Here is a 20431-nt window from a genome sequence, read left to right as displayed (position 1 = left end):
TTGCCATACGTACGCTTACTGTCAACAGTACGATGATATGCGATACGAAATGCAATTTGTGATTGGACTGAGGATTTTTTGGTAGAGAGGACGCAAAATGTCATCGTGGCTAGTGAGTCGTCGTCAGATGCGGAAATGACTTCGGGTGTGCCCCAGGGAAGTGTGTTGGGACCCTTGCTGTTCATGTTATATGTTATAAGTAATGACCTTGTAGACATTATTGATAGTAACGTTAGACACTTTGCAAATGATGCAGTTATCTATAATGAAGTACTATCTGAGGAAAACTGCATAAATATTCTATCAGATCTTGATAAGATTTCAAAGTGGTGCAGAGACTGGCACTTGCTCTATATGTTCAGAAATGTAAAATTGTGCACTTCACAAAACGAAAAAACGTAGTACTCTGTGGCTATAATACCAATGTGTCACTGCTGGAATCGGCCAACTCCTTCAAATACCTGGATGTAAAACTTTATAGGCATATGAAATGGAATGATCACACAGGATTAATCATGGGTAAAGCAGGTGGTAGACTTCAGGTTATTGGTAGAATGCTGGGGAAGTGCAATCACCCAACAAAGGAGATTGCCTAAAAATCACTCGTGCAACCAGTTATAGCATATCGCTCGTGTCTATGGAATCCATACCAAATACACTACTGGCCATTAAAATTGCTACACCATGAAGATGACGTGCTACAGACGCGAAATTTAACCGACAGCAAGAAGATGCTGTGACATGCAAATGATTAGCTTTTCAGAGCATTTACACAAAGTTGGCGCCCGTGGCGACACCTACAACGTGCTGACATGAGGAAAGTTTCCAACCGATTTCTCATACACAAACAGCAGTTGACCGGCGTTGCCTGGTGAAACGTCGTTGTCATGCCTCCTGTAAGGAGGAGAAATGCGTACCATCACGTTTCCGACTTTGATAAAGGTCGGATTGTAGCCTATCGCGATTGCGGTTTATCGTATCGCGACATTGCTGCTCGCGTCGGTCGAGATCCAATGACTTTTAGCAGAATATGGAATCGGTGGGTTCAGGAGGGTAATACGGAACTCCGTGCTGGATTCCAACGGCCTCGTATCTCTAGCAGTCGAGATGACAGGCACCTTATCCGTATGGCTGTAACGGATCGTGCAGCCACGTCTCAATCCCTGAGTCAACAGATGGGGACGTTTGCAAGACAACAACCATCTGCACGAACAATTCAACGACGTTTGCAGCATCATGGTGTATCAGCTCGGAGACCATGGCTGCGGTTACCCTCGACGCTGCATCACAGACAGGAGCGCGTGCGATGGTACTCTCAACGACGAACCTGGGTGTACGAATGACAAAACGTAATTTTTTCGGATGAATCCAGGTTGTGTTTACAGCATCATGATGGTCGCATCCGTGTTTGGCGACATCGCGATGGACGCACATTTGAAGCGTGTATTCGTCATCGCCATACTGGCGTATCACCCGGCATGACGGTATGGGGTGCCATTGATTACACGTCTGGGCCACCTCTTGTTCGCACTGACGGCACTTTAAACAGTGGACGTTACATTTCAGATGTGTTACGACCCGTGTCTCTACCCTTCATTCGGTCCCTCCAAAACCCTACATTTCAGCAGAATAATGCACGACCGCATGTTGCAGGTCCTGTACGGGCCTTGCTGGATACAGAAAATGTTCGACTGCTGCCCTGTCCAGCACGTTCTCCAGATCTCTCACCAACTGAAAACGTCTGGTCAATGGTGGACGAGCAACTGGGCTCGTTACAATACGCCAGTCACTACCCGTGATGAACTGTGGTGTCGTGTTGAAGCTGCATGTGCAGCTGTACCTGTGCACGCCATCCAAGCTCTGTTTGACTCAATGCCCAGGCGTATCAAGGCCGTTATTACGGCCAGAGGTGGTTGTTCTGGGTACTGCTTTCTCAGAATCTATGCACCCAAATTGCGTGGAAATGTAATCACATGCCAGTTCTAGTATAATATATTTGTCCAATGAATACCCGTTTATCATCTGCATTTCTTCTTGGTGTAGCAATTTTATTGGCCAGTAGTGTATGTATCTATGCTTGGTGCCAGTTTCCACCCCTCCATGCCGTTTGTGTTTTCCTCCTCAAGACGGCATCTATCAGCAGGGCAATGCAAAGTGTCATACAGGTCGCAGTCCGCGTGCATGGTTCTTCGAAGAGCACCAGGCTGAGGTCGCCGTAGGCCCTTAGCCACCAAACTTTCTGGATTTAAGCCCAATCGAGAATCTGTGGGACCACCTCGATCACTGAAGCCTCTGACACGTGGTCACGTTAATGTGGCTGGACCGTGCATGGCCGTGGCAATTTAATGGCAACACAGTCTTCCTCGAATACAGATTTTCTAAATTTACCCCACAGAGTTTCGCGAGAACTGCGTCATGTCACCCTCAAAGTATCGCACGTAATTTCCCAATGGTTATACCCACCTCTTACGATCCTAGCGTATCTAAATTATTTTCTATTCTCTATTTGATTAGGTAATCCTCCAGTTTCACGTCGCACCTTACAATCATTCTTAAACACTTATGCGATGTGACTTGATCAAGATGTTCACCACTAATCTAATAATCAGACACAGTCAGGTTCTTTCTCCTCGTTGCAGGCAGTATCCCTCATATATGTGAATGACCTTCCACTTAGCAGAATTGGTACTTTTTGCAGACGATATCAAGATTGCAATAAACACTATTTGTGAGAAAACGACACAAGTTACAAAAAATTATTAGGTGGGTATCTGAAAATGGACTCTCTCTAAATACTTCATTCAATTTACACAACAAGTAGAATCATATCAACAATTGACCTAGCACAGGAACAGCAGTCACTAAACCGATTAACGCGTTCCAGAATTTTTGGATGTACACATTAACGAAAACATGAAATAGAAGAAGCCTGTTACTGAGCTTTCCAAACAATTAACTTCAGCTGATTTTGCTCTTTCTATAATTATAATTACTGGTCTTGGTAACAAATGAACTACTGTCTGACGTACTGGTATTTTGCATGTTTCCAATCAGTATTGTCTTATGGAATACTTTTCTGCAGTAACTCATGCTTAGAAGAATATAGAGCATGCACAAAAGCTATATATATACGAACAAACGATTACGGTTTCAGAACAAAACTTGATGATTTATTTAAGAGAATGAACGTCACAAATTGAGCGAGTCATTAACGCGTTGGCCAACTTCTGGCTCTTAAGCAAGCAACTGTTGTTGTTGGAACCATTCACAGAATTGCATATGCTGATGGCGATCTGCAGGAGACACGCAACTGCCTTGCCCACTACGTGTACTTCGCTGAGGTTCTTCGTTTATGACCTCCAGAATAGCTTCCTCAGCAGCTGGACTACAGCGAGTCCGTGGACAACCTCTGGCCCGCATCTCGTGGTCGTGCGGTAGCGTTCTCGCTTCCCGTAGCCGGGTTCGGTTTCGATTCCCGGCGGGGTCAGGGATTTTCTCTGCCTCGTGATGGCTGGGTGTTGTGTTGTCCTTAGGTTAGTTAGGTTTAAGTAGTTCTAAGCTCTAGGGGACTGATGACCATAGATGTTAAGTCCCATAGTGCTCAGACCCATTTGAACCATTTTGACAACCTCTGCCACGCGATTGTGGAAGAAGAGAACCTGACTCCCAAAGGTGGAGCTCCAGATGACGAAATACATTATTATCTGGATTGTGTCGACGAGGATATCTAGGAGCATATTCACGAGTGGCAACACCAACCTGTTTATCAGATGCACCAAGGACCAGATGCATATCCATATATCAATCGTTTGTGTACATCGTAGCTATGCCACACTGGTTTAGAGGTTTACAACGAGAAAATTCGATCCGCGTATGCATGTACACTGGACTCTGTGACAGGCGAGTTATGCCGCTCTCTACTGGTCCGTGTCTGGTCGACAGCTCGTACAGTATAAACACGCCGCTGCTTGTTCTGAGTTCTGACCCTCCTGGAATGAAAAGAAATGGCATCCCAGACCATCACTATCACTCCTGGTTGTCAGGGCGTATGGCCGGCGACATTCAGATTGCTATCCCACTGCTGTTTGGGACGTCTTCATATACGCCTTCTTTGGTCATCAGGTCTCAGCTCGAAGTAGGACTCATCACTGCAGACAACTCTACTCCAGAGGTTTCAGGCCAAGACGCCCCTGGAGGAGCTCCGTAAGGCAGTGGGATGCCAATGTGACTGTCGCGGGCCCGACAACAAGAACTGATGGCCTGGGTTGCCACTTCTTTTCACAGCAGGACCTCTCTGTGTGGTATCGATAGCTAGGGTGCCACGACGTAGCTGCCAGTTAAGTTGGCACTACGACAGACGACGACGACAGCGCCCTCTAGCAGGCGCAGTTCAGCTCTACGAGCACCACTCTAGATTCACCCCATTTGATCTAGAGCAGACGGCCGGGACACTTCGCACCTCATTGCAAATTTACGTATTCTTGCTAGAGTAAAGGTGATTTAAATTCATACTGCAGTACCGACGTGTATTACCTGTTCCTGCTCCTACTGACTTCCTTCATTCGGCCATCCTTTCAGTTTCCAGGAGCAGACCCGCGCGCCGCCTCCCAGGCGGGATACAAAACTTTGGTTTCTATCCTCGGCAGTCTTACGCCACAGTACCACATTGACGATACTCTAAGCGCCGTTTGGTTCCTCAGTGGCACGCCATCCTGCAGTGCTGCAAGATAACGCCCACCCGGACACGGCGAGAATTTGTACTGCTTGCTTTCGTGCTTGCCAAGTACCACCTTGGCCGGCAGGGTTGCCCAATCTCTTCTCAATTGAGAACGTTTGGAGCATTGTGGGCAGGGCTCCCTACCCAGCTCGGCACGATATCCCTCAGGACATTCAACAACTCTGTCAATCAAAGCTAAACCAAACAACTGCAAACATAAGGGCTAGCGTTGGATCAAGCTCTTTCTCTTGAATAAATCATTCATTTTTTCTGAAATTCTAATTATTTGTTTGTACATGAATGACATATTCGGATAATTCCTTCGTGGTACGTATTTTTTTTCTTTTTTTTTGTCTTAGAGGTTAATTCGCTAATGAAATTCGTCATAAATAGTCCAATACAATTTGAGAAGGACAACGTTGTCCATACCACTACAACACTGGAAGCAAAAATGAGCTTTGTTACCCGTCATTTGTCAGAGGCTCAGAAAGAAGTTGAATAAGCAACAACAAAAATTTTTAACTACCTTACATTTATACACATTTAAAGGCAGCTATTATTCATACGTCAAATGGAAATGTTATCCGAGTTTTAATGCACTTCCTTAGGTTTGTTTGACGACGATACGTTTGGTTAGAAAACAGCATAATAGGTGAACGATCTTGTAGTGCTGATATACAGGGTGGTCCACTGATCGTCGTTGTTGTTGTGGTCTTCAGTCCAGAGACTGGTTTGATGCAGCTCTCCATGCCACTCTATCCTGTGCAAGCCTCTTCATCTCCCAGTACTTACCGCAACCTACATCCTTCTGAATCTGCTTAGTGTATTCATCTCTTGGTTTCCCTCTACGATTTTTACCCTCCACGCTGCCCTCCAATACTAAATTGGGGATCCCTTGATGCCTCAGAACATATCCTACCAACCGATCCCATCTTCTCGTCAAGTTGTGCCACAAACTTCTCTTCTTCCCAGTCCTATTCAATACCTCCTCATTAGTTATGTGATCTACCCATCTAATCTTCAGCATTCTTCTGTAGCACCACATTTAGAAAGCTTCTATTCTCTTCTTGTCCAAACTATTTATCGTCCATGTTTCACTTCCATACATGGCTACACTCCATACAAACACTTTCAGAAATGACTTCCTGACACTTAAATCTATACTCGATGTTAACAAATTTCTCTCCTTCAGAAACGCTTTCCTTGCCATTGCCAGTCTACATTTTATATCCTCTCTACTTCTACCATCATCCGTTATTTTGCTCCCCAAATAGCAAAAGTTCTTTACTAATTTAAGTGTCTCATTTCCTAATCTAATTCCCTCAGCATCACCCGACTTAATTCTACTACATCCCATTATCCTCGTTTTGCTTTTGATGATGTTCATGTTACATCCTCCTTTCAAGACGCTATCCATTCCATTCAACTGCTCTTCCAAGTCCTTTGCTGACTCTTATAACTGCCATCTGGTTTCTGTACAAATTGTAAATAGCCTTTCGCTCCCTGTATTTTACCCCTGCCTCCGTTAGAATTTGAAAGAGAGTATTCCAGTCAACAATGTCAAAAGCTTTCTCTAAGTCTACAAATGCTAGAAACGTGACCGGGCCAAATATCTCACGAAATAGCGTCAAACGAAAAAACTACAAAGAACGAAACTTGTCTGGCTTAAAGGGGGAAACCAGATGGCGATATGGTTGGCCCGCTAGATGGCGCTGCCATAGGTCAAACGGACATCAACTGATTTGTTAAAATAGGAACCCCCATTTTTTATTACATATTCGTGTAATACGTGAAGAAATATGGATGTTTTAGTTGGACCACATTTTTCGCTTTGTGATGGATGTCGCTGTAATAGTCACAAACATATGGCTCACAATTTTAGACGTACAGTTCGTAACAACTAGGTTTTTTAAACTAAAATACAGAACGTAGGTACGTTTGAATATTTTATTTCCGATGTTCCAATGTGATACATGTACTTTTGTGAACTTATCATTTCTGAGAACGCTTGTTGTTACAGCGTGATTACCTGTAGATACCACATTAATGCAATAAATGCTGAAAATGATGGCCGTCAACCTTAGTGCATTTGGCAATACGTGTAACGACATTCCTCTCAACAGCGAGTAGTTCGCCTTCCGTAATGCTCGCACACGCATTGTTCAAAATGTTCAAATGTGTGTGAAATCTTATGGGACTTAACTGCAAAGGTCATCAGTCGCTAACCTTACACACTGCTTAACCTAAATTATTCTAAGGACAAACACACACACCCATGCGCGAGAAGGGACACGAACCTCCGCCGGGACCAGCCGCACAGTCCATGACTGCAGCGCCCTAGACTGCTCGGGTAATCCCGAGCGGCACATGCATTGACAATGCGCTGAAGCATGTTGTCAGGCGTTGTCCGTGGATCACGAAAGCAAATATCCTTCAACTTTACCCACAGAAAGAAATCCTGGGACGTCAGATCCGGTGAACGCGCGGGCCATGGTATCGAGCTTCGATGACCAATCCACCTGTCATGACGTATGCTATTCAATACCGCTTCAACCGTACGCGAACTATGTGCCTAACATCGATCATGTTGGATGTACATCGCCATTCTGTCATGCAGTGAAACATCTTGTAGTAACATCGGTAGAACATTGCATAGGAAATCAGCACACATTGCAATATTTAGATTGCCATCGACAAAATGGGGCCAATTATCCTCCCTCCCATAATGCCGCACCATACATTAACCAGCCAAGGTCGCTGATGTTCCACTTGTCGTAGCCATAGTGGATTTTCCGTTGCCCAATGTGCATATTATGCCGGTTTACGTTACCGCTGTTGGTGAATCTGTCATCGCCCCGTAATTTCTCTTTGGCCCAATGGCAGAACTGTACACGACGGTCAAAGTCGTCGCCATGCAATTCCTGATGCATAGAAATATGGTACAGGTGCAATCGATGTTGATGTAGCATTCTCAACACCGACGTTTTTGAGATTCCCGATTCTCGCCCTATTTGTCTGATACTGATGTGCGGATTAGCCGCGACAGCAGCTGAAACACCTACTTGGGCAACATCATTTGTTGCAGGTCGTGGTTGACATTTCACATGTGGCTGAACACTTTCTGTTTCCTGAAATAACGTAACTACCCGGCCAGCGGTCCGGCCACTTGGATGACGTCGTCCAGGATACCGAGCAGCATACATAGCACACGCCCGTTGGGCATTTTGATCATAATAGCCTTACATCAACACGATATCGAGCTATTCCGCAGTTGGTAAACGGTCCATTTTAACACGGGTAATGTATCACGAAGCAAATACCGTCCGCACTGACGGAATGTTACGTGATCCCACATACTTATACGTTTGTGAGTATTACAGCGCCATCTATGACAAAGCGAAAAAAGTGGTCCAACTAAAACATTCATATTTCTTTACTTACTACACGAATATGTAATAAAAAATGGGGGTTCCTATTTAAAAATCGCAGGTGATATCCGTTTGACCTATGGCAGCGCCATCTAGCGGGCCAACCATAGCGCCATCTGGTTTCCCCCTTCAAGCTAGGCGAGTGTCGTTCTTTGTAGTTTTTCGTTTGATGCTTATTTCATGAGATATTTGGCCCGGTCACTATCAATGGTCCACCCTGTATATGAGCTCATACTTCAGACGATGGTTCGTTTGCCATGGCGAGGGCGTTTTCCTTCGCTTGTTGTGGCTTGTGATCCGTCTCTGATCACCTCGCTGCCGAAGGGGCATTAAAATCTTAAGTAAATAATTTTACATTTTCTGTCATTATTTAAAACAGGTCGCTTTGTATGATTTGAAAACAGTTGAATTAGTGTTTCCTACGTTTTAGATCTGTATTGGTTTTCTTGTTTACTTTACAATAATTTGTTTTAGACAGTTTTTCTCATTACTAGAACGTGGAATACATGTAAACTAGAGTTTATGATTCGTAAGAAGTAACGCTTCAGTGTGAGACTACTTTACTATCCGAGAGCGAATAGTCATCTTGTATGTGGTGCAAAAAATGGTTCAAATGGCTCTGAGCACTATGGGACTTAACATCTGTGGTCATCAGTCCCCTAGAACTTAGAACTACTTAAACCTAACTAACCTAAGGACACCACACACATCCACGCCCGAGGCAGGATTCGAACCTGCGACCGTAGCAGTAGCGCGGTTCCGGACTGACCGCCTAGAACCGCGAGACCACCGCGGCCGGCTGTATGTGGTACAGAATCAAATGAATGAAATATTATTTACTATACGAAATTCATTCTGGTGCAGTACTAACAAGGCTGGAACAGCAAGTCGACGAACATATATGGGAATATCAAAGAGGTTTCCGCAAAGAAAGATCATATGTGGAACGAATCTTCAACCTCAATTAAAAAACGGAGCATTGCACGATGAAGAGGCATAACTATGTCATCATCTTTATGGATATTAAACAGTTTTACGATTTTATCGATACACAGCCCCTAATCTCTACGCTACAATGATGCCGAGTAGATAATAAACTACTTAGTCTCTCATGAACACTAAATGAGAAGTTGAATTTCGAGGCGAAATTTTTGAATGTTTTAAATCAGAACAGGAAGTCGGCAACCGGATAGACTGTCCCCTGTATTGCGTTTTGGGAAAACGAATCATTAGGAGAGTGGGATAGTACACTACAAAATGTTGGAATAAATCAACAACAAAAAATTAGGACGAAACACAAAGGAATCAAAACGAGCTGCCTGTCCTTTACGGATGATCTTGCCGTCTTTGACAAAGGTCTACAATTAGCTGTCACCCATATAAAACTTCACAAAATCGTTCAATTGGCCCTGAGCACTATGGGATTTAATGTTGTGGTTGGCAGGAGAGCCAACCAGGATTACTAAAGGAGGCCGAAATGCACGCGTTTTAGCTCACGCAGGCTGCCTTGAGGTCTGGAACAGGACAAGGGAATTAGAATTGAGAAAAACGGACGTAGCTGGTGGAATACTTAACTTTAATCCATTAATGACGAACGTCGCTCTTGGCGGTACATGATTTACAACATCAATAGAAACTGATCATGGCGCCTTGCTAGGTCGTAGCAAATAACGTAGCTGAAGGCTATGCTAACTATCGTCTCGGCAAATGAGAGCGTAATTTGTCAGTGAACCATCGCTAGCAAAGTCGGCTGTACAACTGGGGCGAGTGCTAGGAAGTCACTCTAGACCTGCCGTGTGGCGGCGCTTGGTCTGCAATCACTGATAGTGGCGACACCCGGGTCCGACGTATACTACTGGACCGCGGCCGATTTAAAGGCTACCACCTAGCAAGTGTGGTGTCTGGCGGTGACACCACACTTAACATCTGAGGTAATCAGTCCCCTAGAACTTAGAACTACTTAAACCTAACTAACCTAAGGACATCAGACACAGCCATGCCCGAGGTAGGATTCGAACCTGCGACCGTAGCGGTCGCGCGGTTCCAGATTGAAGCGCCTAGAAGGTTTAAACCTTCTCTGAAGAATATTAGAGCAAGCAGTCCTGCATATGTCGAATGTATCAGAAATATCGTTGATGTACCCAAGTCGATGAATTCACTTTTAAGGAAAATTAGCCGGCCGCGGTGTTCGAACGGTTCTAGGCGCTTCAGTCCGGAACCACGTGGCTGCTACAGTCGCAGGTTCGAATCCTGCCTCGGGCAAGGATGTGTGTGATGTCCTTAGGTTAGTTAGATTTAAGTAGTTCTAAGTGTAGGGGACTGATGACGTCTGATTTTAAGCCCCACATTGCTCAGAGCCAAGGAAAATTGACGAAGTTTAAAAATTTTAACACCCCGGACAAATTATTTGCACCAGTGGACTGACCAAAGAAGAAAAAAACGTCATAGCCCAGAAGATGGAGAGAGTGTATCAACTCTCCAGGGACACCTACAACGAAAAAACTTCCGTTAATGCGAAAATTAGACGCTATGAAACAGTTATAAAACCACAAGCGCTTTGTGCAGTAAGTAAGAGAATTAGAAGAAAATGGAGAAGAAAGAGAGGAATCTTGTAAAAATAACACAGGAATAAAAACAACAACAGGGCAAGAAAATTACCGAACATACTGGTAAGATAGGAAGAAGAACGTCATTCGAAAGCACGACCCCTCAGAGTAATTATTTTAGGTGATTCTCAGTTGGACGGACTCGACGAAAGAAAAAAGAAGAAATAGTATTTAATGCAAGATTATGAAAACAGCAGTATATTTAACGTCCGCTGGTTATATCCTTCTCAAAAATGGCTCCAAGCACTGTGGGACTTAACATCTGTGGTCATCAGTCCCCTAAAACTTAGAACTACCGTACTTAAACCTAACTAACCTTAGGACATCACACACATCCATGCCCGAGGCATTATTCGAACCTGCGACCGTCGCAGCAGCGCGGTTCCGGACTGAAGCGCCTAGAACCGCTAGGCCACAGTGGCCGGCATATCCTTCTATTGGTTATAACAACGCAGTAGTGGATTATGAAGTTTTGCGCGAACTGTCGTTTCTTACGGCCCGCCGAATACGGGGCCACTGCTTTCAGGGTCCAGAAGATGTTATTAGGAAGCAGGGGCTGCACACAAGTAACTTTCCTTACGTCACTTACTTCACTTGGATTGTGACGACAGCATTTGGACGTTAGTTCACCTGTCAAGTTATTTTTACCCGCGTGCGCGACAGACTTCACACGCCAGATCGTGGGCGGGCCTCGAAGGGTACAAATGACGGGTGTACCTACTGGTTACGTGCGCGGCCGATAGGTTGGCAGCATCTGCAGCGGCTTCGGTTGGTGGGGGGAATGGGCAGCCTGCGGGCGGCGGCGCTGTCTTCTACCGCCGCGGAACCCTTGGGAACGTTTGGCGAGAATGTGGACTCTGAAATGTCAGCGGGGCAGCGCGCTGGCTTCGTAAGCCAGTTTACGCGTCAGTATGGGAGATAAACATTGAGTGTGTCCAAGCGCGGAAAGTTTCTTCTTTGTCCGTGGAGGCCCCGGTCCGAATACGGGTGACTAGATCCCTGTACGTAGTAAGTGCAGTGTTTCTTTTCAGTGCGTTAATTAAGGGAGCTGCGCATTTCGTAGATTTGTGTTGGTAGCATTTCGTTTTGCTTTAACTCCCTTTTCTTCCAGTGTTGGTACATAGTATCTGGAGAACACGTGTGCTGTGTTTAGACAGTACAGCTGAGATAGTCGCAGTACCGAGCTACTGCAACTTCTAGGCTTGATTAATTCTAGCGTAAAGCATTTTTTTTTTTGTAGTTTTATTTCTCTTTACATGGAATAGTGCCTCGAGGAGCTTCTACTATATCATAGAAAGAGAAATATGTTTGAAGTTTACCTACTTTAAGGGTTATACCTCCTGTAAAATTTACACCTCGTCCCTCTGTAGCGTTCTGTTTTCGTGTTAAGTAGTCATGTAGCCGGACAACTGTTAACAGTTAATTCTGTTTGCCGACGGAAAACAGTGCAGGTTTTAACAGCAAGTGCAGGTTTTAACAGCAAGCGAACAGGATTCTGAGCTAATATTCAGTTCACGCAAATTTCCAGGCGGGGATGAAAGTTTAGACATCACGTATGAATTTCAACCCCGGACTCACGATATTTCCAAACCGGGGCAAGAATTTGATAGGCCATCAAAAATTAAAAAAAAAAAAAATATTTCGCAAAACTCTGTTCCTTTTGTAGCGCACCTCTGTCCAAAGAGTTTAATATATGAAACGAGTGCTGTTTTTCTGGTGGAACGCTGGGGTATGCGTACCCCTAAACTTTTATCGTCGCCAAAGGATTTTTTTTACGATGTTGAGAAATTGGAAGAGTGCCAAAGATTTATTTCACGGACGTGAATTTCTTTTTTTTCGTATTGGTAGTTGTAATACGGACGATACCAGTACAGTTTTTGGTGGGAAAAGCGATGTCATTGACTTCTAGGGTTGGTTGGACTAACTTGTTTCATCTGTGATGTATTATAGGTCAATTGGAGTGTACGATACCATTTTCTTTTATTATTCAGGAGTTGATGGGAATCGTGTGCTTCATTTGAGGTGATCTAAACTGAAGTGTTCGATAGCACATTCTCTTGTATGTTTCGGTGTTTCTCGGTATCGCCTGCTTCATTTGAGATGGAGTCAACTGAAGAGTCCGATACCTTTTTTTTTAGTTCGAAATGTTGATGTCGTCATGGCTAAAAGTAGACGGGTGGTATCCCATGCTTCACTGATAGGTAATTTTCGCTACTTTATATCCTATGTCGGAGTACCCTCAAACTTTTTTAGAAAAAAAACACTGTACAAAACACATATGTTCGAGGAAATGCAGGACAAGTTATTAGGTCTTAAGTGTGCCAAAGTGCATTTGCCGCGCCTCATCATATCAAACATATATTCAGGACAGTGGAAATTAAAAAAGGACGACTGATAGCTGCAATCTACAATTTGCGAGAAATTAAAATGTCTCGTGGTTCCTCTCCTGCCCGCAGTCGGGTGGTTTGACATCATACCCTCTTAAAAAAAACAACTCACAATTAATACTGGCTGGAATTATTTGTTGCCGGGAGAATAAGAACTCTTCAGAAAATTTGCCTATTTGCTAAAATTTCCTCTTCTGTGCGACATAAAATTTGATATAGGAAGCATAAAACCAGTAAAGACAAGAAACAAGAAAGACGTACACATTTCTTAAATCCTTAGTTCCCAGCACTTTTTCTCTCTAATCTTGCTACAGCTTCACACGGCGTGCTTTACTTTCTGCGAAAGAATCGATTACCAAACTTTTTGCTCCATGAAAACTCAACACGTCGTTGTCTAATGCTGAAAAAGCTGTTAATACGAATAGTACCCTAGACTAGTGTGGTTTCTCGATTTGATTACGTCTATTTTGTAGGTGTCTGCCAGATAAAACGAAATAGGCCTTTCTAATATTGCAGTAATTGTAACACAGGTCTAATAAGCTAGATTGTTTTGGCACACATGGTCATTTTTATCTATCTCATTTAGATAAATAATATAATTCACGAAGTGCCAATATCAAATGTCTATTAGACCTACTACGAGCAAAAAGTTTTATGCTAAGAAACAGTTTCACAATTCATTCATACGCTGTTTCTCAAGCACGAAATCGAGTTAGTAGTAGTAGTAGTAGTAGTAGTAGTAGTACGAAATTTTGTTATCAATTTGGAGTCGACGTATTATATGTGATGTCCCCGTTTCTTCTCCTTCCTCGTTCTAACAACCAATCTTGTCAACACTAATTCTGTAACTATTCCTGTCACTGTCAAAACTTTTCTCCGATTAACTTCACTAATCCTTCCAGAATCAATTATTTAGTTATTTCAGGTTTATTCTCTGGTTAGGCGTTATTACGTGTTCGTACAACGCGCTTTCCGTGCTATTCCGAGAATAGAACTTTAAGCGGCTGCTGTCCGGAGACTATAAAACTGATCCTTAGTACTGCAGCGATCTGGTAAAAATTTTGTCACAACTCTATATTTCTGGATACACCGAGAAGATAATATGTAATCTTTCTTACCTGTTATTCCTGTTAATCGTTTATTTCCACCATGGTAGTCCGATTCTATAGATTTGGCTAATAGTTGTAACAATGTTTATCATTCGCACACTCAACCACATAAACTAACGGCGATTGGCATTCATCCATTCGGATTTATTCGGCTCAGCTCGTACAGCCCCGTCCCCTTTTGTCTGTTGGGAAGTTTATTTCTAGATGCTTCGTGGATTCCCCTGTCAGAGATGTCACGTACACTAAGCACGCATTCAAAAATAAACTTACAATTCATTAACAAATCTACTTAGTGTGCCCCAAAATGTTAAAAAACCAACAAGGATGCTTTCAAAATCGTATGAATAACCGATAGACCAACGTGCGCTGGGTGATAGGCGCATTGTAAGACAAGGTTTTTTTCCCTCAAGAATATGAATTTGGCGCCCCGTGAAATTGCCGCGTCGAGCACATACCCCGGTTTGTCCTCCCACCCTCCCTCCCCCGTATTTGGGACTGATGAGTTTACTATGAAATGTGAAGCTAAAGAGAGAGCGCCATTTCAGCAAAACGAAAAAAAAAGTTGTTCAGTTAGCCGCAGTGTCGAACATGAATGACGTTTTTATTTCACTAGGAATCGATTTTGATGACACGAACGAGCTAGAGCACGTCAATATTCACCAGCAAGAGCCCTATGCGTCACTCTTAAAGAGTGTAAAAAAACCATTACGCAAGCCAGCCGCGGGAATGTTAGCGGAAGGCATATTTTTTCGTCTGAAAACAAGAAAGTAATCTTCTTGATGTTAGCGGGGGATACAATTTGCTATCTGTAAAAAAAAAAAAACGTGTAGGCAATTTTTAAAAAATTGTTACCTACTCTATGTTTTGGTGACAGAACTGAAAGCGATCTACATTTTAAGATTCTTCACAGCTAAAAAGAATCAGGGAATAACCCACGTACATGACCCTACTCCACTGATAGTAAGTAAATTAGACAGTGGTCACATTAACCCCTACTGCAACCTCAGGATAACTGTGATAATTTAGCCTGATACTGTTCAGCAAACGTCTGTTAGTGGGAACTGATAGCATAGGGCAGATACTTAAAACTGATGTGATTTCTTTCTTATTCGAATGCTTCCTACGCTATCGTCACATAAGCGCTACTTCATTTATAATGTTTTTAAGATTCGTAGAATCTTCAAGATATCATAGAAGAACCAAAAGAGAACAGGTTTTGACACGACGAAAAACATTTTCTCCCTGAATACGATAACCTAGCATATCATCTGTGTTGATATCGCTATGGACAACTAAAGTTTATACCATTAAAAGTCACACTAGAATGACTCCTTCATTCTGCGGTTTTTCGAAACTCATGCCAGAATAAAACTGTGTGCCAGAACATTAACGTGCATTTCATGGACAATGCCCTTAACAAATGCAGGGGCGATCCACGTACTTACCCTCTCATGTAAATGTCCTCCAATAATTCTGTCCTACATCCAAAACTCCACGTATATCTCTTGCAAAACTTGCTTAAGTAGCGCTTTTGGAAAAATGGATGCTGCAGCCAACGTAGGAGAGACGTACTGGTAGACGCTATGCTGCAAAGCCAGATCGTGATAAGCGCCTGCCTAGCTAGCTCAGCTGGTAAGAGCAGTGCCCATTGACAGCAAGGTTCTGGGTCTGAACCAGACTCTGGCAAAGAGTATCAGAATTGAAACTGTTCCCTTACTAAAATCTATGAGTGGGGAATCTTGGGTTGGATGTTCTACGATTTCTGTAAAGCTATGTATCTGTCTAGTCCTGCCGTCTAGTCAAGAAAGTTTTGCCAAGAATGTTGTCGGTCACTTTCAAGATTTGTCAGGCAGGACGCTGTGTTGTGCTGCTGTGTGTGTGTTTTTTGCTGTTGTGTGTGTTTTGTGGTGTGTTTTTCATGGATTAGGAGCCTAGCAGTTAACTCTGATTATTTAAAGAATCGAACTCCCATGTATAAAGTAGATTCCTACTTCTGATTACAAATATGATAAATATTGGTATTGAGCATGTAAGTGAGAAAATTATTAGAAAGGGTTTGAAGTTTAGTTTAAAGTCTGTTTGAAGCTGTTAATTGCTCTTGTCATCACACAACAGATGAATATGTTCTGAGTAATTTGCTTTACGTTCCAAGCAAAAACTAGTTTATCACTAACCTCAATCGTTATAACGTCATATTTCGTAAACTGTATCGTTGAGTAACAATTTGGCAGGTATATTCAGTGGTAAATCTGTATACTGTCTGAAGAATGCGTTGTGGATGAAGTCAAAGGAAAGAAGTAATAAATCGTCATGCTTGATATGCCAGTTTTACTGCCTGACAGCGAAAATCTAGTAAATGATAAACTTTTGGCTCTCATCAGTTTGTGGGGATGTTAACGAGGAAGATATTTCCTAGAAGTTTCAAATTGTATGTAAATTTGTTGCAAATCGGTAAAAGCTATCATTCTCAAACACTGGATGGATATTGTCTGGGGTTTTGTGAGCCGCGCATTACACTGCCCTAAGACTCATAATTTACAACTGTAATAATACTTCTGTTACTGTGTTGGGCGTTTCAAGTAAGATGATACAACTTAGTGATTATATATTCAGTATTTTAATGTTTTTAGTTCGGTCACTACTTAGATGAAAAATTGAAAATAAAAACTTTTATTACCCCTGTAAACCGTCAGATAGGCAACCTGCAACTATCCATTTTACGTGCCCTAGGATGATTCCTTAAGTGCGTTTAAAATTAGTTGCGACTTGTCACAGTTAAGTACGGCGCAGTTGCCAGCGTGTGCTGAACTCGTCGGCAGGCGACGGTAACGCCAGCAACGCCAGGCTTGCTCGGCTCGTAACCTGTCAGCCGCACAAGCTAGCCGAGCTGCAGTCTTTCTCAATCGATTTTAAACAAACTATACGGTAATAAACTCCAAGTCTTGCACGTCTTATAGCTTCATTCGTCCGACTCATGATGAATGACCTATAATTTCGTTAATGGTCATAATTATTGTGATGTTTCGGTATTAGCTAAATAACTGAAAGAAATTCTTAAAGTTTGGGGCGAAAAATAGGTCTCTATGAATTTGCGTTTGGTGTTTATCAGGTCTCTAGTTGCTGCATGTAAAATGTAGATAAACCGTTAAATTATTCTTTAAACCTCGAAGGATATCGCTATTGTCTCCAATGCCGAGAAAATGGGACTACATTACATTTATCGTTTTCCATGGATCGCCTGGAGATGTCTCTGGGATGTAGATACTTTTTTAGTCAGATACTTCTAATGCAGACAGAGTTATGAGCTATAATCCTTGTGAAGATATTCATCGATGGAGTAGGAGTTAGCCAACAGGAAGTTCTTTAATTCACTCTGAAACCTTTGATATGCTCTGATAAGTTATTGAATATATGAGTACACATGTATTTGACTCCTTTTTGTACTAATGTTAAACTTTTATAGTCCTTAAACAGATTGTTTTTGGGTCTGGTATTATAATCATGTTTTGCACTATTTTGTGTAAAAAGACACATTTTGGAAATGACAAAGGATATCATGAGTATATGTACTGAGAAGTAGTTGTTAGGTAGATGCTATTTTCCTAGTCTTCTGGAAGGCGTTCGATACAGTTCCGCACTGTCGCCTGATAAACAAAGTAAGAGCCTACGGAATATCAGACCAGCTGTGTGGCTGGATTGAAGAGTTTTTAGCAAACAGAACACAGCATGTTGTTATCAATGGAGAGACGTCTACAGACGTTAAAGTAACCTCTGGCGTGCCACAGGGGAGTGTTATGGGACCATTGCTTTTCACAATATATGTAAATGACCTAGTAGATAGTCAGAAGTTCCATGCGGCTTTTCGCGGATGATGTTGTAGTATACAGAGAAGTTGTAGCATTAGAAAATTGTAGCGAAATGGAGGAAGATCTGCAGCGGATGCGCACTTGGTACAGGGAGTGGCAACTGACCCTTAACATAGACAAATGTAATGTATTGCTAATACATAGAAAGAAGGATCCTTTATTGTATGATTATATGATAGCGGAACAAACACTGGTAGCAGTTACTTCTGTTAAATATCTGGGAGTATGCGTGCGGAACGATTTGAAATGGAATGATCATATAAAATTAATTGTTGGTAAGGCGGGTACCAGGTTGAGATTCATTGGGAGAGTCCTTAGAAAATGTAGTCCATCAACAAAGGAGGTGGCTTACAAAACACTCGTGCGACCTATACTTGAGTATTGCTCATCAGTGTGGGATTCGTAGCAGATCGGGTTGACGGAGGAGATAGATAAGATCCAAAGAAGAGCGGTGCGTTTCGTCACAGGGTTATTTGGTAACCGTGATAGCGTTACGGAGATGTTTAGCAAACTCAAGTGACAGACTCTGCAAGAGAGGCGCTCTGCATCGCGGTGTAGCTTGCTCGCCAGGTTTCGAGAGGGTGCGTTTCTGGATGAGGTATCGAATATACTGCTTCCCCCTGCTTATACCTCCCGTGGAGATCACGAATGTAAAATTAGAGATTCGAGCGCGCACGGAGGCTTTCAGACAATCGTTCTTCCCGCGAACCATACGCGACTGGAACAGAAAAGGGAGTTAATGACAGTGGCACGTAAAGTGCCCACCTCCACACACCGTTGGGTGGCTTGCGGAGTATGAATGTAGATACCAAGTTTCTTAAAGAGGTCTCCGCATGATGTAGGATTGACACGAGTTATAATTCTAATGACTCGTTTCTGAATTTTGAAAATGTTCTCTTTGTGAGAGGAGTTTCTCCAAAAGATGATTCCATAATTCATTTGTGAATGGAAGTAGGCCGAATAAACTTTTCATTTTTAAATCACCTATTTCTGCTATCATGCGTACTGAAAATGTAGCTGAACTAAGGGTTTCATTAAGTCTAGAGTGTGAGTTTTCCAATTTAGGTTGTGGTCAATTTGTAGCCCTAAAATTTGACAGTCTACAGCTTTAATTTCATTGTTTAAATACATTATACTTATAGGGTCAGGTATTCTTTGTGAGGTACTAAACTGTATGTACTGGGTCTTGTCAAGATTCAGTGACAATCCATTTGCTGTGAACCGCCCATTGATACAAGTATTTCATTAGCAGATTGCTCAGTGAGATCACGGGTACCGGTTTTTATACCAATACTAGTATCATCTGCAAATAAGACAAAATTTGCATTTTGTGACACTGCATATGGAAGGTCATTAGTATATAACAGGAACAACAAGGGACCTAAAATAAAGACCTGGGGGGGGGGGGGGGCACCCCTTGTCTGATGGTTTCATATTTTAAATGACTGTTGTTATGTGGTAATCTTGATACAGACACACACTGTTTTCTGTTAAAAAGATAGGACGAGAACCATTAGCCTGCTACTCCTATTATTCCATAATATTTTAACTTTTGCACAAGGAGATCATGCTTAACAGTCAAAAGCTGTAGTCAGATCACAGAATATTCCAAGTGGTAATAACTTTTGATTTATTGATTCAAATACATCTGTAAAAGTGAATATAGCTTGATCAGTTGACAATCCTTTCCGAAATCCAAATTGATTGTGAATGAGACTATTTTTCTGTACTAAGTGTGTGTAAAGTCTATTGTACATAACCCTTTCAAACACTTGAAAATATTGCCAATAATGAAATGGGACGGAAGTTTTCCACAGATGTATGTAAAGGGCTCCTTCACGAACGCACTTGCCAGTGAGAAAGCCATAATGAAATATTCATAAATCCCTCATATGTCATAAACGGTCTGAGATATCGAAACAAGATTTTGGTAAATGATAGCACGCGGAGAGGAGAGTATTCTGACATACGCTTAATAGTCGAAACTTCCATATTGACCACGATATTCAAGCAAATACAGATTCTTTTAAAAGAAATAATGTGATTTTGAAGGACCATGAAGCCTGTGAAACGAAAATGTCTGTGGGTTTTGCAACAGTGTAAGCGAAGCAGCAGCACATCTATTTTTATACTGAGAATGAGCTTTCTCGTAACAATTGATGTATATCGCCCTCAGTTGCTAGTTTCATAATACGCTGTTTTAGGATTCTGCCACAATTTCAACTACATTAGAACGTTAGTAAGATGTATACCTATGAACTCTGCTGTGTTTAGGCAAAAGAACACACACGGAACAATACGTTTAACATACTATGCAA

General features: G+C 42.4%; 1 protein-coding gene across 2 annotated transcripts in view; it reads left to right on the top strand.

The window, feature by feature from the left end:
* Positions 1 to 11559: 11559 nt before the first annotated feature.
* The window catches only part of LOC126278987 (excitatory amino acid transporter), a 355583-nt gene continuing 346711 nt past the window's right edge, over positions 11560 to 20431 (top strand). The window contains exon 1 of one of the 2 annotated variants that reach the window (XM_049979292.1): positions 11560 to 11752. The gene's annotated coding sequence lies outside the window, so the exon portion shown is untranslated. Of the gene's footprint in view, positions 11760 to 20431 lie in introns of both variants that reach the window. The other variant, XM_049979293.1, reaches the window with a different exon arrangement.

Source organism: Schistocerca gregaria, chromosome 6 (genome assembly GCF_023897955.1).
Source record: "Schistocerca gregaria isolate iqSchGreg1 chromosome 6, iqSchGreg1.2, whole genome shotgun sequence".
Lineage (NCBI taxonomy): Eukaryota > Metazoa > Arthropoda > Insecta > Orthoptera > Acrididae > Schistocerca > Schistocerca gregaria.
This window is presented reverse-complemented; position numbering and strand designations above follow the sequence as displayed.